Genomic DNA, 24,839 nt, shown 5'->3' with positions numbered 1-24,839 from the left:
CTCAATGTCTCCATACATGACACACACCACCAGCCATCGATCCTCTCTTCCTTGAGTCTCAGTGAGCCACGAATCCTAGCTGCCAACATAATCTGCGATAAGCTGTCCATATGGAAAATTAAGATTGAGGCAGAGAGAGACAGAGCATGAATGGGGGAGGGTCAGAGAGAGGGAGACACAGAATTGAAACAGGCTCCGGGCTCTGAGCTGTCAGCACAGGGGCCCGATGCGGGGCTTGAACTCACGGACCGCGAGATCGTGACCTGAGCCGAAGTCGGCGCTCAACCGACTGAGCCACCCAAGCGCCCCTGGAAAATTACGATTGATCCCTATTCCCCTCATTTCATAAACAGAAACAAATTCTGTGTGGAAGAAAGACTCAACTGTGAAAAACAATACTTTAAAATATTTGGAAACGGATATGTTTTTTATCTTACAGTAAGATGGGAATTTCTTTGACTTGGTATAAACAGAGCAAACCGTAGAGAAGATTAATAAATTCAACAGCATTAAACTAAAAAGAAGACGTGTTAATCAAAGGACACTGTAAAAGAGTAAGAAAGGCTGAAAATTGGTTTAGTGCATAGAATATATTAAAGATCCTGTGAATCAATAAGAGAAGTAAAATCAGCCAGTATAAACATGAACAGGAGTTAAAATCCAAATAAACATGAAAATTTGCTGAGCCTCCTTAATAATTAGGGAAATATAAGTTAAAGCTAGAGTAATATTTTATGGCCACCGTGTTGTTAAAAATACAGAAGTCCGAAATATCCTAAACAGTGTGGATATGAAGCAACAGGAATGCTCATACATTGTAATGGGAATGTGAGTTGGTACAGTAAATTGGGAAGTTGGAATTGAACCAAGTACACTCTTTTGCTCAGCACCTACAAGTATGCCCTAGACAAAGTCTTGCTTGTATGCCTCGGGAAATAGGTACAAGACTTCGTACTGTAGCCTTGTAGAGGAAACAAACAAATAGCATAATAGCAAAAACATAGAAACAAATCTGGAAACAACCCAACAGAGAGCAGACTGGATAATTTAGGCATTATTTGTATATAGAAGAGTTACCGTAATAATGAAAATGAGTGCATCTCACCCTACCTGCCTGAATCCCCAAATCATAATGTTGAATGAAAAAAAAAAAGCAAGTCACAAATTGCAAAGAGCATGATTTCAATTATGTAAACTTTGATCAGAGGCAAAACTAATATATTTTTGTGGAATCCTTATTTATGTGATCAAGCTATAGGAAAACCAAGGGGAAATATTTTTTTTAAGTTTATTTACTTTGAAAGAGCAAGAGTGAGAGTGGGAGAGGGAGAGAGAGAGAGAGAGAGAGAGAGAGAGAGAGAGAGAGAGAGAGAGAGAATGAATACCAAGGCGGAAGATTAAAACAAAATTGAGGATGTTGAGTGTTTCTAGTTGGAGGGAAGGAGTTGGGTTCAGGAAGGAGCCCAGAGAGCTCAGGTGATATATAAGTGGATAAGTGGATGATCATTAAAAATATTAAAAGTATCATTATTAACAATTATGTGTATTATTTTTCATTGCATACGCTGTACCTTCTATCCCTGTGACTTACTCATTCTATGAGTGGAAGCCTGTATTTCCCACTCCCCTTCACCAATTTGCCCATCCCCAGCTCCCCTCCCCTCTGGAAACTGTCAGTTCTCTGTGTTTATGGTTCTGTTTCTGCTATTTGTTCTGTTTTTCAGATTCCACATATAAGTGAAGTCATATGGTATTTGTCTTTCTCTTATTACATTTAAATAATACCTTCTAGGTCCATTTGTATTGTTGGAAATGGCAAGTTCTCTTTCTTTTTTATGGCTGAATAATGTTCCAGTGTGTGTGTGTGTGTGTGTGTGTGTGTGTATACATATATGTATATATATATATATATATCTCACATCTTCTTTATCTGTTCATCTATCTCTGGACACGTGTTGCTTTCATATCTTGGTTATTGTAAATAATGCTGCAATAAGCATAGGAGTGGATATATATATTTTTGAATTAGTATTTTCATTTTGTTTGAGTAAACACCCAGTAGTGGCATTTCTGTATATTTTATTGTATGGTAAGTAGTGTGGTTTTTAATTTTTTGAGGAACCTCCATACGGTTTTCATAGTGGCTGTACCAATTTACATTCCCACCAACAGTGCACGAAGGTTCTTTTTTCTTCACATCCTTGCCAACACTTGCTATTTCTTGTCTTTTTGATTCTAGCCATTCTGACAGATGTGAGGTGATAGCTCCTGGTTTTGATTTGCATTTCCCTGATGTTTAGTGATGTTGAATATCTTTTCATGTGTCTTTTGGCTATATGTATGTCTTCTTTAGAAAAATGTCTGTTCAGGTCCTCTGCCTAGTTTTTAGTCAGATTTTTTGGGGTATGTATGTAGGTATGTGTTGAGTTGTACAAGTTCTTACGTGTTGTGGCTATTAGCCCATTTTTAGACATATTTTTTGCAAATACCTTCTCCCATTCAGTAGGTTGCCTTTTTGTTTTGTTGATGGTTTCCTTCACTGTGAAAAAGGTTTTTATTTTGGTGTAGTCCCCATAGTTTATTTTTGCTTTTGTCTCCCTTGCCTGAGGAGACATATCAGTGACAGGACTTTGAATCCCCCTCTCAGGTTTCTTTCTTCCCATAGTATTACTGGAATTCCACAGGGGTTCCCACATTTGTTTACACACAGAACAGGCTGCCTCTGTGAGCCAACACTTTGGCTTTCTCCATGGCTGCCTTTTCTGAATCCAGGCTGCCATTCTCTAGGACCACCATTATCTTGAGCGCCTTCCCACTCCCAGCTGACATAGGCCCCTTCAGTTGGAAGGTGTTACTCCCAATCATTGCTGTTTATCACTATGCTCCAGATATTTTTGTTCATTCATAAAGGTGATCTGTCCCTGACCTCTGGTATTTCCTCCTCTCCAGACTGATTGTCTGCTTGTTCTAGACCCACCAGTCCTCATTACTGCTGGGTCCCTGACAGTGTACTACACTCTTCTGCAAATTGAGAAGAGGGATAACTGCCTTCCTGCTGTTAATTGTTAATTGCTCTTGTTCTGAGGACATACAGCATGTCTGCTTGGGCCCTAAAGTATTACAGGTCTTAAGGGATCATGTTTTCTGGTTTTCCCTCTATGCTAGTGGTGTGCCCATGGATTACTAGGGGTTGCATTCCCATGCATCCAGTTATAACCAGTTCTCCTCCGAATCTCTGGTCTTCTTGCCAAATCTAACTTGCCACCTCATTCTTTCCCTACCAATACATTCTCTCTTAAAGGTCCTGAAAATTTGCTTTTAGAAATTCTGCAGTTCTGTTTTAGCTTCAGCCCTGAGATCAACCGATCAATCAATCAATTATTCTCATCTTTCCTTCTTCCCATCCCCCCTTCTCTTTCTCATACACAGATATCATACAACTGTAGATTCGCAGGCATTCAGACACGCTTACACATAACAGGACTCTTTCTGTGGATTGGGTTTGCACTATTTCTGAGGTGGTTCCTCAGGCCCCAGGAAAGTCTGCTGGTGTACTGTGTAGCTGGAGAGAATCGGTGGCCCTAACGTATGTGTACCCACATGTGTCAGCATCTAAACTGAACCCAGGGGGCGCCTGGGTGGCGCAGTCGGTTAAGCGTCCGACTTCAGCCAGGTCACGATCTCGCGGTCCGTGAGTTCGAGCCCCGCGTCAGGCTCTGGGCTGATGGCTCGGAGCCTGGAGCCTGTTTCCGATTCTGTGTCTCCCTCTCTCTGACCCTCCCCCATTCATGCTCTGTCTCTCTCTGTCCCAAAAATAAATTAAAAATGTTAAAAAAATAAATAAATAAATAAACTGAACCCAGCCTGGATCTTATTAAATAGCAACAGTAACTGCAGAAAGCCTCAGTAAGGGTAAGTACAATGTATACATTATTGAATTTAAATTTCATTAAAATCTATGAGGTAGGTTTTGCATCTCCATTGTATGGGTGATGAAACTGAGGCTCAGATTGCATAAATAACCAAAATACACATAGATGGTAACAAGTAGAGCTCTGCCACAAAATAGGGCCACCTGATTTGAAAGCCTGTGCTCTTATCACTAAATTAGATAGAATGTTTCATAACACAGATTAATTTCACTACCTTCTTTAAAATGTGATTTCAGAAACAGCTTCTTATTCTGAATATATCACTGACATAATTATGTATTTTTTTGCAAAAATATAATTGGTTGAAAATAATCGCTTTGTGGTGTAATTTATTTTAATGAGAAATGTTCAATTTAAAAAAATTTGTTAATATTTATTTATTTTTGAGACAGAGAGAGACAGAGCATGAACGGGGGAGGGTCAGAGAGAGAGGGAGACACAGAATCTGAAACAGGCTCCAGGCTCTGAGCTGTCAGCACAGAGCCCGACGCGAGGCTTGAACTCAACGGACTGCAAGATCATGACCTGAGCTGAAGTTGGATGCTTAACTGACTGAGCCACCCAGGCGACCCGAGAAATGTTTAATTTGATGATACTCTACTGAGTTTGATAGTACTATATACCTGAGAATCCATTCTGTAGAAATTGGATATCTTGTCTGCTAAACTGGAATCCTCAGAGGCTGAGGCTGTAGTCTTTCCCTGACCAGTAAAATCTCTTTAGTTAACGTTGAATTACTTTGTCATCAAGAAGAGTGTTAGGCTTTCGTGAAATATTGTGATTAAGTGCAATATTTCCATAATTTCTCCCCCTGAATTGTAAGTTGGATATGCTTCTGGATAATAAGTAGTTTTATTTTTTGAGTGTGGATTGTTTTGTAGATTGATTTGGGGAATAATGAGACTGTTCAGGATTCTATGAGAAGAAAGATGAATCTTTATTGTCACATTGTAATAGAAAAAAAAGAAATCACCTGGATGTTTATCCACAGTAGAATATATAAATAACTATATACATAAATAACTGAATAGTTATGCAGTGAAATGAATGTATTAAATGAACTTGAGCTGGGTTTATCAACATGGGTTAATCGTTAAAACATTGAACACAAGTTAGTGATGGACACACGAATATACAATATTTATAGAAAATGTGTAAAAATTCTATAAAATGGTATATGTGGCTTGTGGGGACACACACACGCACACACACACACACACACACACACATTAAAGTATACCTGACAGTGATAAATAGCACAATCGGGGTAGTGATCATCTGTAAAAGTAGGAGCAGGGCAATTCTGTTGGGATTGGGTGAATGGGAGTTGTATAAATAATGTTTGCTTCCTTAATCTTGATGATATCTATGTGGTGCTCATTACATGTTCTCTGTCCTTTTGGCATTACTGAAATATTTAATCATAAAAAACCTGAGCAAGTAAAATTTTGACTTTGGGATAGTACAGAAAAATCAATGTGCTCCTCAAGAAAGGTGTTGATGGGGCACTTAGTTTTTTAAAAATAACTCTATTTTTTTATTTTGTGAAAAAAATGTAACAGAAGACAAAAGTAGGAAGAAGAGAAAAAAATGTGGATCACGTGCTTTTCCCTTTCTATTATACTCCATTATGCTGCTGCATACTCCACAAATGGCTTCTGAAATGTCATATTTTCTCAGTTCCCTGAAGCCAACGTCAGTGTATTATTAGCTTTTTGGAGAAGGAGAAGGAGAAGGAGAAATTCTACTGTATTAAAAATACATACATGCATTACAATGATATATATGCATTTTAAGATTCCAATAGATGTAATGCATTAATATTACATATGTGTATGAATATAAATTAACAAAGAGTAAATTATCTTTTCCCAAACTCTTGCTGGAACAATTGCTACCTACCCAATAAAACTTGAATTTGCAACAAACCTTCATATCAGTGGAACCAAGCTCATTTTGCTCGTCTTCATTAAGTTAGTATGGGTTTTTAAAAGAATCGTTTGTCAGCTAGCATACTATTTGATTGAAAGCTGTCTAGACTGCTGTTTTAGTGAAGTATGTATTTAGTTATGTGTCAGATTTTTCCTCCGTGACCTAATTACTTGAATATTCCCAAACAGTCCAGCTTTTGTACAAGAACACATTGTTATACTTGTAGCTTTAGTTGCTATTGTTGACAACTGCATTTTCTTTCATTTTAAGGTGAATTTTCTTTCACATATTACTGTTTATCTTATAAAGCATATACGTGTGTTTAATGAGGTAGAGTTTCTTCTTCCCAAAGGAGAGCATAGAGTAGATTGAAGTTGACTTCATGGAATTGAAAAAAATATGATACTTAAGAAGCATTCATAGAGTATGTGGCCGGTTCAAGCATCAGTTTCCAGGATAATCCTGTTCTGTACTTAGATAATTTAATGAGGGAGGTTTAGTAGTTTGATAACGATGGGCTCTGAAGTTAGAGAGCCTGAGCTCTGAGCCTGTCTTCACCTCCAAGGAACTGTATGAACTGTAACAAATTTGTTAACCTTCTGGGTCTTCAATTTCCTCATTTTTCAAGTGGGATTTTTCACTTGTGAGGAGTCCCTCTCTCAATATGGAGAATGGGTGAACTAGAGCTGAGCAGCCTAGTCACAGGGAGGGTGTACTATAGCTGACGGAGATCTAATGAGGATTGAGACCTAATGAACTTAAGACAGAGGCACAGGTCTGGGAAATGGGGGCAACTTTTTAAGACTTAAAAAATGTAAATCAAACAGGTTTGAGGGGCAGAGAGAAGGAATGGTGATAGCTATTTTCATGTTGGCTTACCTGGCCAAATGGATGGATACTGGAACAGTTTATCAAAACAGAAAATGTAGGAAGACCGCTTTAGAGGAAGGATGGGTACGTTACATCTCCATGCATAAGTGTAGTCATGTCAGACAGAGAAATTCTCCTCAACTTTCTTTTTTCTTTAAAAAAATTTTTTTAACATTTATTTATTTTTGAGAGACACAGAGAGACACAGCATGAGCTGGGGAGGGCAGAGAGAGAGGGAGACACAGAATCTGAAGCAGGCTCCAGGCTCTGAGCTGTTAGCACAGAGAATTCAGCATGGGCTTGAACCCCTGAACCAATAAGATCATCACCTTAGCCGAAGTCGGATGCTTAACCGACTGAACCACCCAGGCGTCCCTTTTTCCTTTTTTTTTTTTTTTAAACTCCTCAACTTTCTTAGAGCTACTGCTTTGTAGCTGTCTCTCCGGATCCATCACTGCTTAGAACTGTTGACATACATTCCAGTGGATGTTTGTTCATTGGTGTTTTTTCTGCTCCTGCTGGAGTAGGTCCTTGCTTGCCCTGAAGTGGTCCCCATTCTGTTCCATCCTCAGTATCCAATATTTTTTTTTTTTAACGTTTATTTATTTTTGAGACTGAGAGAGACAGAGCATGAACGGGGGAGGAGCAGAGACAGAGGGAGACACAGAATCGGAAGCAGGCTCCAGGCTCCGGGCCATCAGCTCAGAGCCCGACGCGGGGCTTGAACCCACGGACCGTGAGATCGTGACCTGAGCTGAAGTCGGACGCCCAACCGACTGAGCCACCCAGGCGCCCCAGTATCCAATATTTTGAAACCAGTTCTGTTTAACAACTAACTCCATCAGCTAGGACCTGATTTTGATGATTTTCCCCTTTCTTTTTAGTGTCTTGGTGTCCTTTGCTCTCAGAATCATCCCAGTGTATGCAAAACAAATCCAATATCTTGAATTTCAAAGAGAATGGGCTCGGGGGTCTCAGCTCCACAGAAACTGCTTGGTCATGTGAATAGTCTTCTGACTCCTTTCTTAGACCAGCTCTAATCTCCAGGAAATTGGGATAATCTAATTAGGCAACCAAGAGTTCTAGAACCATTTAATTCAGAGCAATGGTGTACCTTTACCTTAAATGTCTTATGGTAAGAAAACCACTCAATGTTCAGTGATAGCTTAAGGAAGATTTATTCCAGATGAGCTTTGGTGGCCACATAGATCAAAACCATGTTAGGTTTATTACATATTATGTGATACAAGTGCTAGAGTCACCCTCATCAGGCATCAGGACATAGTATGTATGTTCAGTTTCTCATATTCTGGATATATGCTTTCTATCTTTTAGGAATTACATTTGGATGCAAGTAACAGACACTAGAATTAATGGCAGAAAAAGAGAAGTGTATGTATTTTTTTCATATAAAGAAGTGCAGAGGTAGGCAATCCAGGGAGGGCATAGCAGTTCCATAGACATCAAGGTTCTAGTCTCTTTTTGATTTTCTGCCCCACTAACCTACATTGTGACTTCAAAGACGCGTCATGGTTTTTGGTGGCTAGTATTGTTCTAGCTGTCACGTCCAATTTCTAGGCAGCAGGAGAAAGGGACAGATCATATGGACAAATCTCCTAGTCAGGTACCTTCTTGTAAGTAGCAATTCACGATATCTCATCTCTGGTTACATTTCACGACTAGCTTTTAATCAGATGACCACATCATGGTTTTTTAGCTGGATATATTGCTGCCCTGAGAAACCAGGATTCTGTTGCCACAAGAAGGGAAGATTGGATAATGGGTGATGACTAGCCTTCTTTGCCTCATGTACTACATAAGATGTTAAGATACTGATCGAAGTATTTCATAAATAAGTAGAACAATGAACATTACTCCTTAGTCAAAGATTTTTTGGTGCAGTTACCCCACTCTGAATGGCCCTGATGGAGACCTTTAATGTTTTCTAGCCATTTAAAAATGAAAACAAAAACAAAAACCCTGCCATTTTGTTATTCTCATAACAAATTAAGATGCATGGCTTCATGAGAAATTTAATAATTATTCCCAGGAATATGTTAGACAATTGAGGAACGTACGGGTTTGACTACAGAAGTCTGTGTCTGGATGTACAAATATATCTAGAACATTAGGTCTGTCAGAGGAAAGGTATATTTTAGACAAAAGGAGAAAGTGAGGCAGTAATTTGTCTAAGGTCACAAGTGAATAACCTGAATTATTTCAATAATTTACAGTATTATTAATTCAAAGGAAATGGATTCTTGATATATTTGAGTCATTCCTAGTCTTAAGCATAACTATTTGACAGAGCCTCTTGGTACTTTGATATGACTGTACCTATGCTGCTTCTAATTAGTATTGATTTTGAATTAATATTATCCCAGGACAGTTATTTTTGGTGCTTTTCCAGCTGTGTAAATACCCTTATTGCATAAACAGACTAAATTTAATCACAGAATTTACTGTGCTGGCAGTATTTACAACTTCATTGTGGACCCAATGTCTTAAACATCTGTCCTTCATTTACTATATCTTAAATATAAACTTTTATAACACACGCCAAATTATAAGTATTTACGCAAAGACGCCATAACATAATAGTGCTTGGAAGAAGGAGCAAATTTCTGAGAAAAGAGTTTAAAAATTAACACAGTTTGAGTTTGTTAATGGTGTCTGTCTCCCACAAAAACAAAGGGGAGCCGATCAGAAATAAGTAAGAAAGCATTTTTAAAAGACCTCCTGGAAGGTTAAACTTTATCATAATATCAAAAATGTTGAAATTAGTTTTTTTTAAGGGGGAGATTTATGTTGTTTTTAAGTGCCTTTGTCTTGATTTAAAAATGATGCAACATTTTCATTAAATAACAAGTTCTTTAACTGGGAAAACATTGTGTGGTCTTTAAGGTAAATTAAGGGGATGTACAGAATAGAGAAACAGATTTAGTAAATCTATGACTTTGAAAAGTTATTTTTCCCACCAAACAGTATCTCTCCACCAAACTCTGTATCTCTCCAATTTGATTATGTAAAAGTCATAGTGTTTTTGTAGTTAATTCTTTAGTTTGAGCCCTGCAAGGCTAGTTCCTCATGTATTTCCTCCAACTGATTTAATTTTGGATAAAATTATTTTTATCTGATTTTCCTTTGAGAAAATATGGATATTTGCTTCCTTGGCTGACTTACAGGTCCGGGGGTTGGGGGGGAGGGTACTAAAGGACCCACGTGAATAGGCTTCACAAGTAAGACAGCTGCCCCATGCAGAGATGCCTCCCAGGCTAGTATTTGTGTTCTGGAAGAGGCTGACTGGGAAAACAGGTATGGAGACTCCTCTGCTCCTTAGGATTTACGGATTGGTTTCCCCTATAATATACACGGGAGCGAACAGTGTTCTGAAAGACGAAGAAAATTTTTAAAAATGTAGACTTCTGGAACAGTACTGCTGACACATGGGGAGAAAAGAAAGTAGTGAGGGTAAAGAAGTGATGAACTACAAAAAACATTGTGTGAAGTTATCTCCTCTGTTTTACCTGTTATTTGATTGTCTAAAACTAGCATTTTATTGTGCTGTTTATATATTTGTTTTATGTATGTATGTATTCTCTTTCCTAATGAGATTATAGTTGTTGTTGTTGTTGTTTGTTTGTTTTTATGGAAACTACTATCCTTTACTCTTTTGGACTCTCCTATAGCATCTGGCATCATGTGAGACACTATAAGCCTGAAGATATTTAACTGGATATGAGTGGCAAGTCTGATAAGTAGTGGTCCTTCATGCAGTGTTTTGAGGATTATGAGGCTGTGTCTGTGTCAGGAGAAGAAAAACTAGAGTGATAAATTAGGCCGGGGTCTCTGTTTTATATATTGCTATATATCTGGAGCTTAGAATGGTGCTTGACAGGTTGGGAGTACTAAATAAATATTTTTTCAGTGAATGAGTAAATCATTCTGCAATACTTGAGAGAGCAAGTAACAATGGAAGTGTATTTGCTATTCTGTTACTAAATTAACTCTAAAATCTCTTCTAATTCTAATCTGTGATTAGTATTAATATTTGTAAATTTAGCAGATATTATATCGGAATCCAAATTCAGAAGCTGCACTATCTTATAATTGTAGAATCTATGCAAGAGATATACAGTCAAACCTGTTAATAATAATTAACTTAATAAAAATAGGGGTTCAACTACCCTGATTTAAGAAACAATGAAAAAAACCTCACCTATATTAACTTGACAAGTCTGTGTAAAGTTTAATATTATGCTAAACTCCTATTAATATTCAATTAGTTAATTGAGTGGCATTCCTCTTCAATTTATATTTCAGTTTATATAGAGTGAAAGTTAATTAACCTGGCTCTGGAATAGGTGTGGGGATGAATGAATTCTGTTTTATGGTAAGGGTAAGATCATACTGGACCGTTTATCTAATTATCTGATTTTATCATCATGACATCAAAATTCTAAAAGGGATTTTATGCCTCTTTAAACTCAATCTTTCATATAAAATGGATTCCTGGAAAGTAAGTGATAAGAATTGTAGATTTTTACTACCAGGTTTAATCAATATTCAGATCTCCTGGTTTCATATTGATGCCTTTTTGAAATGTTAGTATTTACCAATGATTTTCCCCCTCAATATTAGTGAAAGAAGAGACTCTGCCAAGAACAAAATGATTCTGTACTACATGGAGTATCATCCAGAAGGGCATGGAGTGGGGTGGGAGTGGGAGGATGTTCGTTTGACCCAATGGGCTTCTTGATACATGAGGTGAAGGAGCAGGGAGAATAATGGTCCTCAAAGTATGCCCCAAGGACCTTTGGGAGGTCTCTAAGAAACTATTGGACATTTGCAAATTCAAAACTGTTTTATAATAATACTAAGACATTATTTGTCTTTTTTGCTGTGCTGACATTTGCTTTAGTGGTTCAAAAGACAATAGTAGGGAAAACGGCTGGTACCTTAGCACCAACCAAAGGTGGTGGCAACAGGCATTTTACCATTGTGTTCTCCATTGTCACATCCTTGAAGTAAAAAAGAAAAGTGAACATTTAACTTAAAAATGTCCTTGATAAAAAGGTAAAAAATATCCACTTATTAAATCTCAACCCTTGTGTACATGCCTTTTCAATATTCTGTGTGATGAAATGGAAGTATGCTCTGTGCCTGCCATTGCGCACTGAAGGGCAGTGGTTTTACTCAGGAGTCATTGCTAAATGAGTTCCTTTTTGATGGATCAGCATCTTTAATTGAAAGAGTGACCAACAAACTGTGACAATTCAGATTTGGACATTTGGTGGAAAATTTTTTTGAAAAGAAAGTGAGCCTGTTGAGGACAATAATGGACAGTATACGAGCTGCTGATAAAATATGAACTGTTAAGTAAAAATTCAAATAAAAACTTAAATTTTGGAAACCTTGTGATTGCTGCCATGAGCCTTGAGAGTATCCAACTATTTAAAAGCTTTTTTTCATGACACTGGTGTGGATATTAGCAGATGTGATTTTTTTTTTTTGTCATTTCGTAAGGAAATGTGTTAACATTTCAAACTCTGTGGGGGTCAATGAACTGATATTTATATTTTCCAAATGATTAATGCATGATTTTATACAATTATATATGGATAAAAGATCTAGTCAAAGTAAAAGGTAGTAAAATGTATTTTAATGTAACAGAATACAAATATTTCATTGTTATGATTCAGATTCTACATTGCAATGAAACTTAAGAAACTACGACATGTTGGGGCGCCTGCGTGGCTCAGTCAGTTAAATGTCCAACTTTGGTTCAAGTCAAGATCTTGTGTTTCGTGGGTTAGAGCCCCACATGGGGATCTCTGCTGTCAGCCCAGAACCCTTATCCAATCATTTGCCTCCCTCTCTCTCTGCCCCTCCCCAATGTGTGACCATGGGTGCACTCTTGAAAAAACCTACTACATGTTGAGTTTTGGTGTAGTACTAAGGAAGACTTATATCCACATTATCTGAAAAGGCTATTAAAGTATTTCCCCCTTTTCCTTTCTCTTTATCTGTGGGAGACAGGAATGCCTTCACATCAAACGAAATAACATATCATAATATATTGAATGCAGAGGCAGAGTTGAGAATCTTATTTTCCTTTAAGCTAGATACTTACCACCAAATTATTTTTATTTGAAGAAACATGATTTTCATGAAAGCTATTTTTGTGTTACAGTAACATAGTGGATTTATTAATATTATTTTTAAATGAATATACATCTCATTAATTTTTTTTTTTTTTGAGAGAGCACCCTTGTGCTCAGGTGGGGAGGGGCAGACTGAGAGGGGGAAGGAGAGGGAGAATCCTAAGGAGACTCCACACACAGCACAGAGCCTGATGTGGGCTTGATCTCACCACAGTGAGTTCATGACCTGAGCAGAAATCATGAGTCGGACACTTAACTGACTGAACATCGCAGGTGCCCCTCATTTTAATTTTAATAAGGTAAATAAAAAACAAAATAGATGTTAACAAAAATAAACAAAAGTTCTTTTGGGTCCTTAATATTTTTTAAGAATGTAAAGGAATGCTGAGACCAAAATGTTTAATGACACTTCTCTCAACTCTAGATTAGAACAGGTGCCTCTCTACCTATAGAGTGATATTGCTTAATATGTTAGTATTGTCTCAGTACAGTTGTTACCATTTCATTTTTTCATTTGTTGATATATTCAACACATAATTACTGTGTACCTTCTGTCCTATTAGGTCATGGGAATTATTTCAAGAAAAGATTCTATCCCCTGCTTATTTTTAAGCTTCTCTAAAGCCAGGTCTGAGTGCTATAGTTCTTTTTATTTCCCTAATTACGGTAAAGTTATTTAATATTGGTTTTCTCTTTCCTCTTTTCAACTTTATAGATATGGAAATGTGGCTTGGTATTTGTTTTCATGTTTTTGTCATTTGTTACTAGGACAGAATTTGGCTAATATTTAAACAAGTACACCATTTATCCACTTCCCTTTCTTTCTAGTACGTTTGAAATCATGGAAGAGGTAAATACCTTTCAGCATTTTGTGTATATGCAATTTTATACAAATGGTAGGGATGAGAGATGAGAAGGGCATGGGAAAGAGAGAGAGATGAAAGTCTTTAACAAGGTGTCTGCAGAGTGTTTTCCAGATCTATCCCTCACTTTTGCAGGGGCAAGGCAAGAGTACAGACAACTGCACATAATATGTAATCTATTTAAAAGTTCTAAATTAGGCACATATGCTATTTGCTAATTGCTCTTAGCCATCCTTTGGACCTAGGATTGCACACTCTGGTTCTTTGGGAAAAGAGTTCTGAGGTCATGGTCACGTGAAAGGAGGGATGGTAAGGTCCAGAGAGGCCTGTCCTTTGTTACCTTGGATTCCTTGTAGTGGTGAGGCATGCAGCCAAAAAGGGATTGGAGGGGATACCTTTAAAGTGCATACCTCAAGACTAGGACCTTGTTTGTCCATGTCTAAGGGCAAGACTGGTATGGGCCATATATTACTTATATTAGAATCTCCAGCAGTGCTTCTTAAAAATGCAATTTTGTAGACCCCATCCCAGACCTGAATGAATAGAGAGCAATATGGTGCAAAGGTAGGTGTTATGAGTGTCAATAGTCATAGGTTACGTTTTGAGGGATTTTTTGGGGCAGATATATGAGTTTCTGCTTAGCATTAGTTATTTCATTGTGGCTGTTAAAAATGTCTTTCTAAACATTTGATCTAATTTAATTCTCTTAGCAACTCTTTGAGGTTTTTATTCCCATGTTTCAGAATGTATTCTGTAATGCCATTGGGGAATTTGAATCTTGAAATGGCCTTAGGATATTCCTTCTCTAATGCCAAGTTCCTACGTATTTTTTGCCAGTATGTGCAATTAATAATGTTATGGATTAAATATACTTATGTCTACATCAAAAAGGAAAATACTTTTTGTGAAATGTTAGGCGAATATTGAAGGCCTAGGAGGGGAAATCCCTTCTGAATTTTGAAGAAAATACTATCTTTTTAATAAAATGAATTCACATTAAGCAGAATGAATTTTATTATGCAAGTTAAACCTGAATATTTAATGATGACTTATAAAGTAGTTACTAAAAATGCATGTTAGTAACTTTGTGTGCATGTAACAATATCATCACATGTGCATTATAGTGTTGTTGATAATTTGCATTTGCAGTGCTTTTTCAAAAAATAATTTTCAGTTTCTAGAATAACAATATTGTCTACAGGGGTGCCTGATTGGCTTAGTTAGGTTGAGCATCCACTCTTGATTTCGGCTCAGGTCATGATCCCAGGGTCATGGGATGGAGCTCTGTGTCAGGCTCCACGCGGGCAGGAAGCCTGTTTAAGACTCTTTCTCTCTCTCTCTCTCTCTCTCTTTCTCTCTTTCTCTCTCTCGCTCCCTCTCTCCAACTCTCTCTCCCTGTCTCCTTTTGCCCCTCCCCAGCTCGGGTATGTGTGCTCTCTCTCTCTCTCTCTCTCTCAAAAAATAATACTGTTTACAGAGAAGTTATGGATCAAGTTGGGAATTGTATAAAAACACCTATCTTGTTTTTGGAAAGTATTGTTTAAAAGGAGTGAATGGTCAAATTTAGAAGTAACTAATAATAGTCCTGTGAAACCAATAATGAAGTCATTTACCAACTTAAAAAAAAATTGTGGTCTTACGCCTAGAAAGTGCTATTTAGTAGCAGGGGGGAGAGGGTGGAGCTAGTTACTGCTAACCATACAGTACTCTAGTTGTTTCCCACAGTTAATATTAACTACTGCAGATTTGTAATTTATAATGTGAAAGCAGTTTAGTCCCTGGGATTACCTGGATTGTTTAGTATTTTGCATCTCTGTGAAATACTGAATGGCCGCTTGTTCCTGGAATCGTATGAACTTTTTGGGCAGCTATTTTGGGAATTATTTCATACAACTGAAATGTCTTCCTAATGATACTGTTTCTTTTCTAAAAAGGAATAGCCTAGGATTCAGTTTTGGCTTCCATAGACAAATTAACATAGTGTGGTGAAGAAATGGGGCCCGAACTAGAAGAGTTAATCTTTAAGTTCAGCTTGAGCTGTGTGTGCTGATCCTTTTCTGCTTCTTGTTAATTGGCGCCTCAGACTCCCTACTAATTAATGGGAGAGCATGGGGCAGGTGGCGCCGTTTTATTTTGATAATCCTTGTCATCAATGTCCATGTAATCTTCTTGTTTAATTATAATGAATGTGCATTTGGGGTGCGTGAACTTTTGACAGCTTTTTTTCACTGGAAGTTCACTGGTCAAGGACAGTTTTGCAACTGTCAGATGCTACTACGTATTGCAAATAAAGACACTTGTTTTAGCTTTTTAGTTGTTAATTCACACAAGTGGCAGTCACTAAATGGAGGGGCTGTGTGCTTTTTAAAAACTAGACGGGAATAACTCTAGCCAGAGAAATTAAAGAAATCTGTGCTTCTTTTAATTGTGTGTGTGTGTGTGTGTGTGTGTGTGTGTGTGTGTGTTTGGAGTGAGGGTAAGAAATTTTGTTTAAATAGGGACATTTAATTTTAAGAGTACTTAATGGATAAAAATATTAGAGTAATGTTTTCTCTGGAAGGAAGAGCTGAGGCAGGAAGTCAAAATAAATGGAACTGATTTACTTAAGAATTTGCAAGTTTTAGCTGTGAAATGACCAGATAAATGATTCTCTTGGAGAGTGGATAGCTGTTAGAAAATGCATATTTTGCTCATTTCCATTTTAAAGAGACTGTTCTTGCTTTCAGGTATAAAGATGGGTTTAGGTAAAAATAAATTCAGAGTAGTTTTGAAGTTTGGGGACAAGTCTTAAAATTGTGTTCCAAGCAATGCATTATTTATTTGGGGGAAGTGGGAGAAAAGGAGGGAGGAAGAAGTCAAAAAACACCTCCTTGGCTGTTAATACCTTGAAACTTAGTGGAAAGGAAATAACACCCAATTTATACGAACTCCAATGTAAACAAACAGGAGCTATGATGGGAAATAGCACCAGGGCCAATTTATAAGACTTGGTCCATGTTCATTTTTCAGATAAAACTTCCTGTACTTACTCCTACCCATTATGGGCCAGACCAAAACCAAAATAAATCTTCCTCAAATGGTATAGGGAAACATTTTAATTGGGTGATATTTTTGGAAAATCAGAAATCATTATTTTGCTATTGGTACCTTGATAACATTTCATGTACTATTTCAAAATGTAAATTTTTAGGTACTTGGATGTTAATTATATACTTACAGTTTAATAATGATAACAGTGTTTTGGTATATAATATTTTTGTGTCTAATCAGAGAATCTTGACTTAATTTAAATTTACAGTTAAAATTAAAATCCAGATCTGTGGTCTTCACCTAAATAGGTGGTTCTCCACCTAGAGGCAGATTTCTTCCCTCTCCCCACCCAGGGACATATATCCATGTCTGGAGACGTGTTTGATTTTTACGACTGGGAGGAGGTGCTACTGGCATTTAATGAGAGAAAATGATGGATGCTGTTAAACATCCTAAAATGCACAGGACAGCCCCCCACAAAAAGAATTATCTGGCCCAAAATATTAATATTGCTGAGATTGAGAGACCTGCCCTACCTAAATGATGCTTTCAACTGATGAAACACTACTGATTTGTAATCTGTGGATTGTGAAGATACTGGAAATTACCTGAAGAAATGCTACATTGAAGGAAACAATCATATGTAGGTATGTAAGTATTGGGTTGTATGGGATTAACTAATATATAACACCTTCCTAATTTTATTTTGTTCTCTCCCTTTCAAATGACAAATTTTTGTCCTGCAGTAAGTGATTCACTATGAGGAGCGATGATTAGTAAACTAAACGGTTAACAAAATCATGGTAATCATTTTGCAATATGTACATATATCAGAAGTGTTATGTTGTACACCTTAAACTAGTACAATGCTGTATCAATTATAGCTTAGTGAAACGGGGAACAAAAGTGTCTCATGGGGGAAATAATCTGAAATCTCAGGGGAAAGAGCAGTTACACATGTGTTGTAGGTTTTTCTCTCAGTATTGACTATATATATTCAAGATAGAAGAAAGCGCAGTGCTTACTTGGCCTGAAAGGAATGCAGGGTGGCCAGGAATGATATATGCCAGATCGCTTGCTGCTGTGCTTATATAGCCTGCAGCTTCCTTGGTGTGGAATAGCTGTTTGTTAGATGACTTCTTCTTCCTCCTCCTCCTCCTCCTCCTCCTCCTCCTCCTCTTCTTTTTCTTCTTCCTTCTTCCCCTTCTCTTCCTCCTTCTCCTTCTCCTCCTCTTCTTCTTTTTCTTCCTCCTCCTCCTCCTCCTCCTTCTCCTCCTCCTCTTCTTCTTTTTCTTCCTCCTCCTTCTCCTTCTCCTTCTTCTTCACAGAGAGAGAGAGAGAGCACAAGGAGGGGCGAGGCAGAGAGAGAGAGAGAATCCCAGGTGGGCTTTGCACTGTCAGTGTGGAGACCGATGCAGGACTCAAACTTGCAAACCCCAAGATCAAGACCTGAGCCGAAACCAAGAGTCACATGCTCAACTGACTGAGCCACCCAGGCGCCCCTAGAAATTTTCAGAAAGATTTTAACCTAGCAGCTAAATTCAGGCCTCAGTTCATCTGATTTGAAAAGTTTTTCCTCTTCTTTTATTCCTATGTGATTTTTGTCAACCTGTGATAAGTAGAGAAAGATTTAAACCAGGCATTTATTTATTATCAAAACAAGAGCTTGATTCCAGATTAAACAGTTTAAATTTTATTGGCTCATTATTATTTTTCTTTAATGATAAGAATGCAACTAAATATATGCTGAGTAGTATATACCAAGTGTCCTTTTTTGGTGTTCTGCTGTTCAAAAGTTGCTAAATCAGTTCTTGTTGACTTCCTTATATCATAGGGAAGATATACAATGTAAAAAATTTAAAGTTATATAATACTTTATGTAATATATGTAAAGCATATGTAAATGATGGCGTGTAAAAATGTTTCTGAACTCACCACTGTACCTAAGAAATTTAACATTAACATTGTTAGTGCTGTTTGAACATTGGCTGAAATAGACATGTTTGCATTTTGAGCTGATCTGTTCTTAGGTATTATTGGCAAAGCATGTTGTATTTAAAGAGCTCAACAGAAAATTAATATATACTAAATATGTGAGAAGTGAGAAAGATTTCGGTTAACCTATATATTCCCCCAAAATAGCTTTCTAAAGAAATGAAAAGTAACTTGTTTGGCACATAATTTAGTAGTTTTTTTTAATGTCTTATTCCCTGGGAGAGGAGAAATGGGACCAGTGCTGAGGCCCGCAGTGCTGTAGGGAACTTGTTGGATGGCAGGAGGCTTTGTCCACAGAAACATGAGGGCTCATTCAGCTTGGTGACTGCAGTATATTTTATAAGGAAACCTATGTCTAAAAATAGATGCTGAATGAAACTTCTTTTAGAGCACAGGGCCATATGGTTGTTAAAGGGCCACTTTGTTTTATTGGAAAGAAAATATGAAAACTCCCCATTTGGAAGCAAGTCTTAGTAGTGACTGTTAGAAAATGTCTTTTTGTGCACTGTTAGTAGTAGGTAAGTATTTCAAAACAGATGTGTTTTCTAACCACATTGATTAAAAAACTACCTTAATTGACATTTCTCAGATTCTGTTACAGTGTACTTTTTTTTTCTTTTTTCTGAATGACAGTAGCAATCATATATAATCACTGAGCAGGGGTTTTTTTCCTCTGAATTTTGGCAGATGTTTACTATTTGAAACAAAATATGAAATTGAAGAAAACTGTACTAAAGTTCCAGATGAACTTTTATTTAGTCTTTAAAAAATCACGTGATATGCCCAGTCCAGAGTTTTAATGTTCTATTCTCTGACAGGAAAATATGTTTATTTCTGTGATGTTTATAAGCACGTGCCCCTATGGAGTCCATTTCTGAGGCAGCAATGCAATTTCTGAAATCTGAGTTTATAAAAATACTTTGAGAATTAAGTTCTAAATGTGACTTTATGAAACCGATACTAAAATAGTATATGTCATACAACTACCACTGTTAGTTTAAATGAATTGGAAAGATGTAATACAAAGTCTGTTTTCAGTATGATAGAGGGAAAGAAAACAACCTGATTTATTCCAGGAAGGACTGGGTTCTGGATCACCAATAATGTCTTGGAGCTCAGGTTAAATATATATATATATATATATATATATATATATATATATATATATACACACACACACACATATATATATATATATATATATATATAGAGAGAGAGAGAGAGAGAGAGAGAGAGAGAGAGTGAGTGGAAACTACCCTGTTAACTGGTCATACTCTGAGGTTATAATTGAGGAAAACTTGAAATGCTTTCTTTCCTTCCATGAGCACAGTGTATCTTTATAGTAAAATTGCCACTAACTTCATTCTCCTTAATGTGAGAGCATTTCCCATTTCCAATGAAAAGCCCATAGGGCTCAAAATAAATGAAACCTACCATGTTTCCATTTAAATACACACACACACACACACACACACACACACACACACACCCAAAACTTTCCTCCATACTCTTTCTTCTCTCTCCTTAGAGACCTCTGCCTTCTCCTATACAGCATATGACTGCCAGCAAAACTTCTAGTATGGTAAAATGTTTTAAATTTATATGTTCTTTCCAGCTCTTATGTCAGAGACCCTTGAACTTAACTTCAGTTCTAGAAGCAATGATGGCCACCTTCAACACTTACTTCTTTTAAAATGTGTTTATATGCATTTGTGTAATACATTTTCGGGTTCCCTGGCTTTGAAACATATGCCGTAAATGAAACATACCTCTCACACAAAATGTACTATAATAGATGCATGTTTATACACATGAATGGGAAGTATATTTACAACAAGTTCTAATGTAAGGACTTTAATTTTGTGCAGTATCTTTCACATGTGATATGTCATTTATTCAGTGGGACAATATTGTGTGGCATAAGGGGATTTCCATTTTATGGCAAGAACCAATACTAAGCAGGGTTAATTGCAGGAGGGGGGAGATCTGTGACCCTTAATCTGGGGGAGATCTGTGACCCTTAATCTGAGGCACTTTCCCTCAGACCATACTAAAAATTCTATTTTAAAATCCAGCAAAATGACACAACTTATTAATAGTACTGTTGAATTCAGAATTGCTGAAACTGTCTATAATTTAGCCCACGGGGCCAACACTCTTAGCTACTTGAATAATAATGATTCTTATAGTAGCTAATATTTTAGAGTCCGTATTTGCAGACTGCATATTTTTTGTGTAATTTAGGAATATGTAACAACGTATCCATCTTTTTTAAAATTTTATTTTTTATTTTTTAAAATTTACATCCAAATTAGTTAGCATATAGTGAAACAATGATTTCAGGAGTAGATTCCTTAGTGCCCCTTACCCATTTAGCCTATCCCCCCTCCCACAACCCCTCCAGCAACCTTCAGTTTGTTCTCCGTATTTATGAGTGTCTTCTGTTTTGTCCCCCTCTCTGTTTTTATATTATTTTTGTTTCCCTTCCCTTATGTTCATCTATTTTGTCTCTTAAAGTCCTCATATGAGTGAAATCATATGATTTTTGTCTTTCTCTGACTAATTTCACTCAGCATAATACCCTCCAGTTCCATCCATGTAGTTGTAAATGGCAAGATTTCATTCTTTTTGATTGCCAAGTAATACTCCAGTGTGTGTGTGTGTGTGTGTGTGTGTGTGTGTGTGTGTGTGTGTGTATCACATCTTCTTTATCCATTCATCCATCGATGGACATGTGGGCTCTTTCCATACTTTGGCTATTGTGGATAGTGCTGCTATGTTTATTACATGGGGGTGCATGTGTCCCTTTGAAACAGCACACCTGTATCCCATGGGTAAATGCCTAGTAGTGCAACTGCTGGGTCATAGGGTGGTTCTATTTTTACTCTTTTGAAGAACCTCCATACTGTTTTCCAGAGTGGCTGCACCAGCTTGCATTCCCACCAACAATGCAAAGAGATCCTCTTTCTCCACAACCTCGCCAACATCTGTTGTTGCCTGAGTTGTTAATGTTAGCCATTCTGACAGGTGTGAGGTGGTATCTCATTGTGGTTTTGATTTGCATTTCCCTGATGATGAGTGATGTTGAGCATTTTTTCATGTGTCGGTTAGCCATCTGGATGTCTTCTTTGGAGAAGTGTCTATTCATGTCTTTTGCCCATTTCCTCACTGGATTATTTGTTGTTTGGGGGTTGATTTTGATAAGTTCTTATAGATTCAGGATACTAATCCTTTATCTGATATGTCATTTGCAAGTATCTTCTCCCATTCTGTCGGTTGCCTTTTAGTTTTGCTGATTGTTTTCTTCACTGTGCAGCAGCTTTTTATTTTGATGAGGTCCCAGTAGTTCATTTTTGCTTTTATTTCCCTTGCCTCCCGAGACATGTTGAGTAAGAAGTTGCTGCGGGCAAGATCAAAGACGTTTTTGCCTGCTTTCTTCTCAAGGATATTGATGGCTTCCTGTCTTACACTGAGGTCTTTCATCCATTTTGAGTTTATTTTTGTGTATGGTGTAAGAAAGTGGTCTAGGTTCATTCTTCTGCATGTCGCTGTCCAGTTTTCCCAGCACCACTTGTTGAAGAGACTGTCTTTATTCCGTCGGATATTCTTTTCTGCTTTGTCAAAGATTAGTTGGCCATATGTTTGTGGATCCATTTGTGGGTTCTCTATTCTGTTCCGTTGACCTGAGTGTCTGTTCCTGTGCCAATACCATACTGTCTTGATGATTACAGCTTTGTAGTATAGCTTGATGTCTGGGATTGTGATGCCTCCTGCTTTGGTTTTCTTTTTCAAGATTGCTTTGGCTATTCAGGGTCCAACTTATCCATCTTGTTTTTAGAAAACTTTCTTTTTCTTTTTGATGATGAGAGATGATTGATCTTGACAATTAAAAATATTTTATACATTTCAGATGAAAATTTTATCCGCTGGGTGAATGTCTCAGCCTTTTGAGGTTTCTCCCACTCCTAGGATTCTACCAACCATCTCTTTCTCAGGTCAGTGTGAGGGAATGCTTAAGAAGCCTCATGGTAATGGGAGAGGGGTATCCCTTCGGCCTCCCTCCTCTGTAACCCACTGTTTCTGCTGCTATGAAGGTTGCCTGCCTGGTTACTCAGTCTGTGGTCCAAGCCATTCCAGAACACAAGGGTTTATTGTATCTGTGAATACAATATGAACACAGATAATCCAGCTTCCTTTGTTCATTCCATAAATGTCAACTGTGCCTCATGTGTTCTAGGCATAGTTATAGATGCTTTGGACATTGCAACTGAGCATAACAAAATATCTGCTTTCAAAGTATCCACATTCAAGAGGAGGTAGACAACAAATACATCAATATGTAGAGAAAGATTATCCAACTAGATAGAAAGAAATGATCTGAAGAAAAAATGAGTTAGAAAAGTTGGTGGTTACTTTTCTTAGAATGGTCATGGAACTGAAATCTAAATAATGGGAATAAGATAGAGGAACAGGTATAAGGACTGTGAAAGGAAATTAGTGGTGTGTTTGAGGGATAGACAGAAAACCAGCATTCAGGGCACATTTTGGAAAAAGGGGGAAAAGATAAGGAAGTGAGGTCAAAGAAGAGGCAGAGGCCAAATTATGAAAGCCAGAGTAATGAGTATGGTTTTGTTTATAACTGGAAGTTTTAAGCAGAGAAGTAATATGTGATTTACACCTCCGTAGATGTCACTTTGGTTGCTGATTGGAGAGCTCAGTTTGTGGCAGGACATAGTGGAATCAATGAGTTAAAGAGGAAACTGTTACACAGCTTTCTGCAAGATACGTGATGGCAACTGGGTCTAGAGTTTTTTTTTTTTTTAATTTTTTTTTTTCAACGCTTTTTATTTATTTTTGGGACAGAGAGAGACAGAGCATGAACGGGGGAGGGGCAGAGAGAGAGGGAAACACAGAATCGGAAACAGGCTCCAGGCTCCGAGCCATCAGCCCAGAGCCTGACGCGGGGCTCGAACTCACGGACCGCGAGATCGTGACCTGGCTGAAGTCGGACGCTTAACCGACTGTGCCACCCAGGCGCCCCTGGTCTAGAGTTTTTGCAGTGGTAGTGGTGAGAGTGGTTCTATTTGGGATATATTTTGGATATGGTACTTCCAGGTCATGATATAATGAAATGGATATGAGACCTGAGAGAGAGAGAGGAATTAAGAAAGGCTTAATGATTTGGGAACAGCAAATATTTCTTGTAAGGATTAAAAATGGTTAATGGCTTGCCTTACTGACTGGCTTGGTTGCTTTCTTTCATTGATTCATTCATTCATTTTTGTGCAAGTGTGAGGTATCCTGATACGCTCTGCATTATGCATATTAATTGTTTCCAGAAGTTGCTTCTTCAGTGGGTTCAAATCCACTTAATCAGAGGAGAGGAAGTGGGATGAATTTCGGAGTGGATTTTTAAATTTCAAAGTGATGTTCAGAAATGCCATCTTCATTAGGAATCACTTTTTAAATATCTGTTGTAGAACTATACTCAAAATCTCAGCTCACTGGAATGGTCTTTTAGTATCTTGGTTTACCATGGTTTATCAAGAGAAAGGAAACTGCTCAAATTTGTGCTGTGAATTTGAAGCAGTCTTAATAACCTGTTTTAAGATAGCAGACACAATTGTTAAATATTTGTTTAGGTTTTATTATAACCAGCACAGATTTATGATTGCATTTTTATGTGCCTTGTATAGTCATTATGTATGGTATATCTTAGCTCATTTTATAGAACATAACTTTATGTATTATATGGAGGTAAATATATGAATCTTGTGTAACATTTTCGTCATATAGATGACCTATTTGATTTTGTAATTTTAATCAGAAATTCAGACCCAAATTATAATATTAGGAACAATCCTAATATTACAGAAAAGTATGGACTTCAGAACACAGTTGTGAAACTGGACCTTTATCAAGTTACAAAGGAACTTTCTGTCCATACTGACTCTGTCCACTTTAAGCATGATTTCTCACCATCTCTTACTCCAGGTATTTTATATCTGATGTTCTCAGTATCGTTACGAGGATTTTTTGTTTTCCTGAAAAAA

At 37.3% G+C, this 24,839-nt stretch overlaps 1 protein-coding gene across 6 annotated transcripts in view; it reads left to right on the top strand.

The window, feature by feature from the left end:
- BMPR1B (bone morphogenetic protein receptor type 1B) overlaps positions 1 to 24,839 on the top strand; it is a 425,442-nt gene that overhangs the window by 269,818 nt on the left and 130,785 nt on the right. For 2 of the 6 annotated variants that reach the window (XM_058721878.1, XM_058721873.1), the window contains exon 1: positions 16,998 to 17,438. The exons of the other annotated variants lie outside the window; for them this stretch is intronic. The gene's annotated coding sequence lies outside the window, so the exon portion shown is untranslated. Of the gene's footprint in view, positions 1 to 16,997; positions 17,439 to 24,839 lie in introns of those variants that run through there. 6 annotated transcript variants of the gene reach the window in all.

This window comes from Neofelis nebulosa, chromosome 3, assembly GCF_028018385.1.
Source record: "Neofelis nebulosa isolate mNeoNeb1 chromosome 3, mNeoNeb1.pri, whole genome shotgun sequence".
Taxonomy (NCBI): Eukaryota; Metazoa; Chordata; class Mammalia; order Carnivora; family Felidae; genus Neofelis; species Neofelis nebulosa.
The sequence above is the reverse complement of the archived record's forward strand: the minus strand, read 5'-3'. Positions and strand labels throughout refer to the sequence as shown.